Source organism: Macrobrachium rosenbergii, chromosome 8, assembly GCF_040412425.1.
Source record: "Macrobrachium rosenbergii isolate ZJJX-2024 chromosome 8, ASM4041242v1, whole genome shotgun sequence".
Taxonomy (NCBI): domain Eukaryota; kingdom Metazoa; phylum Arthropoda; class Malacostraca; order Decapoda; family Palaemonidae; genus Macrobrachium; species Macrobrachium rosenbergii.
Genome location: NC_089748.1, coordinates 67,309,071 through 67,319,149, shown reverse-complemented (window position 1 = coordinate 67,319,149; position 10,079 = coordinate 67,309,071). Strand labels below are relative to the sequence as shown.

Sequence of the window (10,079 nt, the reverse complement as noted above, 5' to 3'; positions counted from 1 at the left end):
AAATGACAGGTCTAAACTGCACTGAGCAGCACTGAAAACATCTGCAATTACAAACTAGGTCTACGTATTCGTTACCATAAGAGAAACGGCGAATTTAGTTTTTTCTTACTTCTGATTTTGTTATTCATAGTTAGAGGTTATTCATAGTTACCAACAAATAACAGTAACCATAAGAGATTAGAAAGCTTTTAAATTATCTTCGAAAAATGTTTAAATTTTGTCCCGCCTCATTTGTTCACAGAACTTTAGACTGTTAATAAAAGATTTTTTTTTAGAAGTTGGTGAAAACAGGTTACTAGTAAACCAAATTGAGATTTTCAGAACATTTTTGTTTATTCTAGTGAATAAACACCCTTCACACGCGTTGTTTCGGCCTCGATTACCTTAATTGTTGTGACGCCCGTTTATAACAAATCACTGAATAAAACTCCCATTATTTGAACACAATAAAATTTATGGCCGCAAAGAATATCCAGATCTCTCTCTCTCTCTCTCTCTCTCTCTCTCTCTCTCGTTAGCATAATTCTACTATATGAGACAACGCCAGTCATTTCTGTGAGCGCTTTCATTGTTTTCCGATGGTAGTGTTTTAATTTCTAATTTCTATGTCAGACTGATTTTCTTATTGTTCAAGCATCAGTATTTTAAAGAGAACGACCTCTGTATTTGTTAGTCAAATTGAAAACTAGCGATAGATTTCTAAAAAGAGGAGGGGAGAAATGGTATGACGTTTGAAAAGTATGAAATAAGTTGTTTGTTTTTTCTTCATCCTTATTCAGCCATTGATACTTCTCCCTATCGTTTATCAGCACTCGTAGTATCGAGCTTTCCAAGATCGGGACCCCTGGCGGTGACCCTGTTGATCGTCGGCGTCTGTCTGCTGCTCCCGATTCCTTACTTAACATCCCGGATCCAGTAAGACTTGTTAATCTTGATCTGTTGGATCCGAATCGAGTCCGAGGTCCGTTCACCATACAGAGGTAGGGACAAGGGAAATTATAGAGCATATACTCGAGTTACTGTTATCTGCTCTCTCTCTCTCTCTCTCTCTCTCTCTCGTGCGCGCGCGCGCGCGCAGACCATACATGCAGACCATACATAGTGCCAAGGTCCTTTTCCTTGTTATTAGAGATCCACGTTAAGGTTAATTAAAAGATATGAGTGCAGTCCGTAGGTTTTGTACGTCTACGCTGCTGTATAATAATGTCTACCCTCTACCCACACACCCCAACCATCAAAAGAAATATATTTTAAAAAAATGCTCTCCATGCTAAATAATGGATTTTTTTAGAACTGTGTCATAGCGGCAAGCATGAAATAGAAATCAGCTTCATTTGGCTTCCGAGGTCTACAACAAAGATTAGGTCGTGTCCATCGACTAATGTTTCAAGCAGCACGTTAAGGGAAGTCAGTTCACAAACTCGCTCACAAAAGTGGTGGCTCCCTTTGAACGGGAAAAGCAACACTCAAATGAGATGGTTTCGTTGGTAATGAGCTCGAACAATTGCGCACACGGGAGTCTTCATCTTTAAGAGTAGCAGACCATTCGCGTTCTTCCCAGTCCGAGTACCAGGATACAAATTCTGTTGCCACTTGATTTCGTAATGGCGGACATTGAACGATTTGCGTCAAGTGTGTGTGTCTGCTTGTCTGTTAAAGAGAGAGAGAGAGAGAGAGAGAGAAGGGAAGGGGGGAGGGTGTTGTTGATACAGGCTTTCAAGTTCCTAGTACGTGAGAAACAGGCAGATTTGAGTTGTTTGTGCGTAGGCACGGGCATATGTGTTTGTGTGGGTGGTTAGGGAGAAAAGACTGGGCTTTGATAGGATTATTGGGACTTTACTGAGAAAAGAAGCCTCGAATGTACTCACTGATCTATCTAACATAAAAGAAAGGAAGCCTGACAAATATTTTTCCCCTTTTCCTTGTAACCAGACAGAGCTGTTCGGTCATAAAGATTAATCTACCCACTCCAGATAAACGATGAGTGATGTATCGTTTTTTCCTGATTGTTCAAAAGGACTATTTATAATTTTTGCAGTCTGTAGATATTGAGGAAAAGTTAATATACACTCCGGTATACCGGCATTAACAGATATTCATACTGTAAATATATGCTGTCGTGCAAACATAGGTGTTGTAAGTCTTTACGATTTACCTTATGGCATAAAGAAGCTGCTAAAACTGTATTATGACCAAATAATAATAAAAAAAAACTTAAAATTTGGAAGTGTCAGAAAGACCAAGATTCACGCCGTATTTCATTCAGTAAATTAGAAGAACTATTTCAGTTATTCCCGCACATCATTTCAGCCGAGGAGAGTGACCTCTGTATTAGGCCTAAGCCGCACAAAGACAGGAAGAAGCCTATGTTGGATTATGGTGGTCAGATATATAGGTTCCAGGTACCAGGTACCTCCTTGCCGACAGTTGGAATGAGTAAAAACGTCCTGTTTTAGCTCCTCTTGAGGAAATGTCACAAGTCTATCTATTCGGAAATAATTTATGAGATGAATTATAGTCTTCCATTTTACCATTCTCAGTTCTTTAGTTGAATCATGTTTCAAATAATCTGTTTAGTCTGCATCGGATGTAAACGATATCTTCCAGCCTGTGAAGCGGAAAGGACAAGTACTCATTACTTTGCCCATGAATTAAACATGATCACGCAACCTGAAATTCAGTTAGTTGGGTGAAACTCCTCGTGTCCTGAAACACCTTCGAAAGCTTAGGCAACACAACTTCGAGCACCATGCTGTTATTGGAATTTTGGTAGTATTAATCCGAATAGCCCAATTTCTTAATCAAGGTGAATTGTCATGCTATGACAGTACTGGACAGTGACTGATGTTTGCAGAATAATATTTAAGCAGCTCTCAAACGGCTAGATTATGGATGATAAAGCACATTGTGGGAACATTTTGTTTATCATACCGTAAGTCATGTACAGGTTGTACGCGGATACAGTAAAAGCTAACAAACAAACGAATAAAACGGTTGTAAAATACTTTTAAGAATCAGCGATCTATATCAATTGGTGAATCGAATGAGTTCCTGTGAAATATTATGCAACGTTTCAGCCGCATCATGCACTCAAAAATATCATATTTTTGTTTGATTTCATAACTTACGTGCTAATGAAACAGTCATCTGTATGCGTGTGTTTGTGAGTGAGTCTGCATGATGGTGTTTCACGTGATGTTGCGTAAAAAGGTGAAGGATGTTCCTTTGTCATTGCCCATCGGAGGAGGCCTACGTGACTAAGGTCTTCTCCATCTCTTAAACCGGTTACTGGTCAGGGTAGAAAGCTGCCTTCTTAAAGAGGCTTTAACCATTTAGGTCTACGACGTACTTGCTAGAGAGCTGTAATTTCTGATTCGGTATAACAGAAGGAAACGATTTAATAATCATCATAATGTATTACAGTGATAATGATGATAATGCTTAAGATTGAATTATTTGAATAACGGGAGAACATTATAAAATTGTTAAAGCAAATCTAATAGCTCCAAAGTCCACATTCATATATGCTAGACTATGAAAATACAGCTTATATTTTTATCATTATCATCATCATATCTGGAGAGAGGCAATAAAAAACTTGAAGGGAAAATGAACCTTGGTCTTAAACGAAGATTTTTTTCCTATATCCGAATAATGAACCTAAAATTTGAAAGTCATTTATTCATCAAGTTATTAGACCATATTGAACAACAGGTTTTCTTTGCGGGGAGGGGGAGTTCTTTGGCATGTTGGTTTGTTGGGGAGGGACTGGGGATTAACGTAGACAGCTCTTACGAACTTTCTTTCCCAAGTTAAGGTTCTCTTGTGATTCAGATTTATTTACTGTCTTAAAAAATTGTAGCAGCTATCCAAGGTCACCACGGTCTGGAGAAGAATAAAAGTGATGATAATAGAAGGAATAATAAATACGTAACCCACAAAATGCAGGGTTAAAATAAACAGAAGAAAACGATGTAAGAAAACGAGAATGTCAGAATACTTACACGAGTTGGCATTAAAGGGTAAACTAATATATATTAAGTTACTAATGCTTATATAGACATAAACGCATTCATTTAGTGTTTTGTACTGTTTATTGGTGGCCTAGACAACTACCTTCATATATTTGTAACAGTGCCAAAGTGATTTTGAAATAGGAATTTTGTGAATCTTTTAAATCATTGAGAGTCAAATTCATAGTAAGTAAGAAATTCTCCTGGATATACAAACATCAAATCTATTGAAGGTTTACAACTAGCTTGTTGGTAAGCTTTCATCTTACAGGGGAATGAAAAAGAGTGTAAATGAGTGCAGGTGAAGTTAGTTAAATTATCTTCTTCAGATTGTGAATACCTTTTAAAAATTTCTGCCTAACCAACTTTCGGAAAAACGAAAACAACGGAGACCAGAAAAACATTTACTGAGAAACAAAAGTATGTTTTTCAGGGACCAGTTTCTCTCACAGGGATAAAAACAAGACGCCCCTTTCTCTCGCATCGCTCACGAGTTAATGAGAGATCATAGGAGGAATGTCTAAATCAACCTTATTTATTCCTGCACACATCTACAAGTCACTTCTCTCGCATTCTGAGTGTAAACGAAACAAGATCATGGACCAGAATAATAGAATATTATTCTGTCTTATTCGAAAATATTCTTATCTGCGAGATCAGACAACGCTTGATTCAAACGTGCAACCTCTTCTAAAGACATGGACTAGCATAAATCTTTGAAAGACTTCCTTTTCTTATTGTTGTGGCGTACGATGAAGACATTTTATAACATCAGAGGTAATGAAATCTGTAGCCAACTTGGATCATGAGAAGCGTGAAGGTGAATGAAACATGTCTCTTTTGCACCTAGTGTGGTTTCAAGTTGAACAGTGACTGCATAAGAGTGAGAAACTAAGGTAATAAAGCACTGTGATTGCATTAAGAACGTTCATAATTTAAAACAAGACGTAAGTTAAAACAACAGAAAAAGATGAAGGATGATGAGACTAAGTAGATGGAAAGAAAATCATTTATCAAGATGCGCTTTTCTAAAAAGAAATTCAGGCCTTGGTGAAAAGTTCAGAGGAAGATAAATGAAGTAAAATTCACTGATACTGTGGACATATTTTTTCATGGAAGGCATTTTTGGAAGGAAAGAAGTAGCCCGCTTAGGCTTGTCATAATAAACTCGAGCTGCGTTAGTTCTGAGCTTTCGAGCTGTCCCCAGGAACAAATTTGCTGATATTAGACGAGGGGAGGATTGTGAAACTTGCAGCTTCACCACTTGTCTAAATTGCCTAAAATGGCGTAATTTCTACCTTCGGCTGTCCTCTGGAAGGGGAATCGTCTGTAAGGGGTATACACACACACACACGTGTGTATATATATGTATATATATATATATATATATATATATATATATATATATATATATATATATATATATAATGTGTGTGTGTATAGTATTTTAATGTGGTTCTTAGAATTTACCAAGATCGCTCGTTATGAAGTGATCGGTTCGAACATTAATAATGGCGCGTCTGAGGATGACCTCTGGGACAATTGAACCCTCAAGCGTCAACAGCAAGCGATTCTATCTTTACAAGTGGCTCCCATGGGGAAAGTTGCATCCTCTCTCTCTTTTCACACACGCGCACACATATATATTATACACATATATATATGTGTATATATATATATATATATATATATATATATATATATATATATATATATATATATATATATATATATAAGATTTAAGCAGTGTCACTCAGATATATAAAGAAATTCCACAAAAATAGAAAATGACTAAAAATGTTTAAAAATTGAGCTTTCGCCAGCCACCTATAGCTTCCTGAAGCTAAAAGCAAGTCGAATTTTTAAGTGCAGTGGCGTATATTCACAACAGTAACTGCTTTCAATAGAACACACACACACTCTTCCGGACTAATGCCCACTTGTGTATACAGAGATTTTATATTATACTTGGAAATAAATGGGGTATTTGGTTGGTCAGCTTGTTTTAGGTAATTCAGTAACATTGTTAATGATCTTGAACTGATCATCCAAACTACAAGTGATGAGAATGACTTCTGTTTAATGCAAAAAAATTTATTGCACGAGTTTGACATCACGAAAAAAGTATTGCCCTAACAAATGGTCAATTCGTATCCCAAGAATTGCGTAAGGAAACGTTTGAAATCGTGTACCAAAGACTTGAAAAAATTCAGCTGTTTACGAAGTAGTTTTTCAGGTAATCCTTGTTGACTCTTAATAAATTGTCTTGCAGCGCTCGGAGTGGTTTTTTATAGATGCAATATCTACTCGGTAACTATTTACATTTTTTATAAAGTAAATGTCAAAGCAAAGGAATAATTAATGCCCAATAAATTAAAAATCTAACAAGTCAGCTTTGTTCCCATCAGTTCTTATTTTCGCGTTGTGCCGGCTCTGTTCTTTACTGTCCACTAGCTGAGCTATGCTCTTGATCTCACGAACCTAGTGAATTACCATTTTGGATTCAAATCCTTTTCCTACCAAAGACTATACAAAACAAATGTCAACTAATCTAACCTGTATCGTACCTGAGTTTGAAACTTTTTGAAGCTGAATGCCCGAATAGGGATTGGATGCTACCCATGGCATTATTATTATTATTATTATTCGCATAAGGCCAACAGACCTCTGCCCTATTATTATTATTATTATGTAAAATCCAGAGTCCCCATTTATGCCTTTTACTGTTATTACCTATTATGAAAAATCCTTCTCCAGATCCTTTAAGAACGGGTGACATAGTGGAAGAACAGTGTTGCAATCACTGCCTTTTAGAAAATTCAACAGCTTCAAGCCATAACGTTTGATATAGGATATGAGTATTACAGATAGTAATCTCTGGCATTCTTCAACCAGTGCAAATCTTTGTACCTAAAGTTACAATTAACGAACCATCATTTTAATTAAGATTAAAAAAGTATAGTAGACAATAGACATCTATTAGACGGTAATTGCTGTTATGTCATAACTGTCATCTTAAGAAAAACCTCAACCTCATAAGTTTAAGTTAGAAGATTAAGCAGAAGACATCATAGATACTGAAATGAAAGCTAGTATATAACAGAATGATTTAACAGGCGATGCATGAAACTGGATGTTTACGTAACGTCTCATCTGCTTTACTGAGTCTTACGAGGCTACGCCAACGGCAGCTCGTATGTGCGGGAATACTCCCCGCCATCATCCCGCCTAGCTCCACTGAGGATAACCGTTGAATGTTTTCAAAGTAATGTTTCCTTTGATGCGATGAACAAAGCCACCATATTAGCTGGCTCCATATTGAGATTCGTGTAGACAAAACATTCAAATTATTCTCTTTTCCAAAATTCACGAGTTCCAAGGAGCATTAATTCTACTTCTGGTTTCCGGGTAAATGGCCATTATATTTGTACAAATTCCCGGAATGTAATATGAGGAAAGCGCTTGCTAACAGAATTAACGTGAACTGGCCTGTTAAACAGATTTCAGTTTATTCTGAAGTTGCGTTTAGTATAGCTCTGCCAAGCTTTTCGACGAAGTCAACTAATTGAATTAATGATAATTCTAATAAGATTTATTTATCTCTAGTAACAGACGTTAAAATATATTCATGCAATAAAAAATGATAGCCATGGAGAGAATGCTTACTTGTGAAACAGCAATTGATATTTCTGCTACTTGGAAAAATTACACCAGAAAAAAATTCTTTGCGTTTTTATAATTTTTGAGCGTCGTTAGAATTCCACATTTCAACAGTTTCGAAGATAGTATTTCGAAACTGAAACTACAGTAGGTCCATGATGGGGGAATTGAAGTACTAAAGTACCACAATGTTACAGAAGAGGACCACCCTAACTCACTCCCACGTGCACAGGAGGAAAGAAAAATTATATGAAAGATATAAGATGCTGGTCTTCCCCTAACTTTGAAATTGATTGCTTTCAATTTTTGTTTCCTGACGTAACCCAGCTGGTATGCTTATAAGTTTTTATTTAAAAAAAAAAAGGCAAGATCCATAAATATTTCCTAATTATTGTTATGAGAGAGTTAGAACGCGTTTTGTTAGCTTGTTACTGATAATCATCGGCTATTCAGTATCGCGCGATACCGGGATGCGTAATTTGCTTGCGTACCTGCGTAGCGGTAGATACTTGAACGTAGTATATAGACTTCGCCGTTGGGGATTGTAGGGGTCGGCCTCAGACGCCAAAGAGAGAGACTCAGTCACTGGAGGGGGAGGGAGTAGTTCTATCACGTGGTCACGTCGTGGTTGGAGCTCCGTATTGATCGCTAAGAGCCTTCCCCTACCCTGCCCTCCACGCCATCGCTCGCACAGGCATCGGTCTACTACTCATCCATCTATTAGTTGAAGAATTGCAACAGTGTAGTTAATTAGGCGAAAGGTTTTGGGAATGCAAATTTACAGCCATATCTGAAATTGCTTTTGCAATTACCACTTATGTTTACTTAAATTATCTCTTTTATTTTGGGGAATTCACTTCGTTTTTCGACTGACATTTATTTTAAGATATTACTATGAATAAAACGCTCTCCTAAATACCAGAAACATCTAATGTTTCCAAGTCTTAAGACCCTCTAATTGACTATAATGCTGTGACTGTTGCATTCATGTAAAATCGAAAACTAAACGGAAGGAAATATCTCTAGGGAAAGTCTGTCCCGCTCCTCTCAGATGTAAACAAAGAACGACGCATGCGCCTTGTGATCATGTGCGTGGACCAGGTGAACTTTCCTTCTATTAAACTGGAGGGTGACTACGTGACCTACTTGGAGTTACAGGGCGGGGCTTGTGAGAGGATGTTCATGTGTATCCCTCCACACGCCCTAGTCAACATGACTTTTTGCGAAAGGATCCCAGTGTTAAGAAATGGGGCATAAGGTTGCTAGGGGTGAAGTTACTGGAGTGATGACAGCGAATTATTGCAGTTAGCGTGAAGAAAGTATATTCACAAAGTATACAGTATACTCTTGTGTCCGACAGGTGGGGCCTTTCGATATAATTTGTAAAAATAACTAACATGGCAACTGTCAAGGTTTGGTTATACGTTGTAAACAGCTGCGTGCTGAGTTGTAAACAATTATTAGGTTCCGTGAGCTGATAAGATAGCCTACGCTGTGTTCATCTTTTATTTAGTGCTTCATTATTCTGGCTTCCAATTATCAGCACTTGTATCACGATAAACTTCAGTGCTGATATTACTTGTTAAATGTAAATGCTTGTACTTTACAGGTTAACCAAAAATTTGTGTTATTAGCCATATTTTTTTTTTTCTAAGAATAAAGGTAGATTAATGAGCATCTTATACTGTACAGTTCTTTCTTGTGCTGTAGGCTATGTGATGTACGATGACTGCTGTTTAGCTTTGTGAACCAAGGTCTATAGATATAAGTGTGAACGTTTTCTCAATACGAGAGTAACACAGTACGTAGACAGCTTATCGTTAAATTTTAGCAATATGCCACAGCTGCGTATTGCACGAGAACTTAGAATATTGAAAACAACGAAACCTTACTTAAAGGTGGGATGGGATAGAATATATTTCTTATGAGAAATCCAATAATTCTGGAACAAAATAAAAATGAATTGGACGCTCTTGTTATTCAGAAATTCACATGCAGGGTATCCGTTTCTCTAAGGGTAACTTGAGGTCCAGCGATCACGTTACGCAGTGGAATCCGAAACATCCCAAAGGTCTTTCAGTCTAGTGAAAATCCCAAATAAAAGGTAGACTTTACCCTGGCGTTTCAGTGGACCTGTTATTGAAAAACCTCCACTTTTTTTTTTTATTTTATTGCAACTGCTGGTTTTTACTTAGTTTTAACACTTACAACTCCCACGCGATCTACAAAATTGAGTCTTAAGCATGTAGCTTCTGAATAATGTTGCTGATAGCACAACTAGCCACTGAAGAGAAGTTTGCAAAACCTGCATGAAAATCTCCAAATGAATTTATAAATGGAAAGTAAGGGATTTAAGCCTCTCCATATTTCACTTGTTTAGTCAGGTTGATAGGTATATATATATAT

The 10,079-nt window shown here is 37.1% G+C and overlaps 1 protein-coding gene across 3 annotated transcripts in view; it reads left to right on the top strand.

The window, feature by feature from the left end:
* The window catches only part of Drat (Death resistor Adh domain containing target), a 90,926-nt gene that overhangs the window by 544 nt on the left and 80,303 nt on the right, over nt 1–10,079 (top strand). The window contains exon 2 of one of the 3 annotated variants that reach the window (XM_067107913.1): nt 810–980. The exons of the other annotated variants lie outside the window; for them this stretch is intronic. The gene's annotated coding sequence lies outside the window, so the exon portion shown is untranslated. The remainder of the gene's footprint in view (nt 1–809; nt 981–10,079) is intronic. 3 annotated transcript variants of the gene reach the window in all.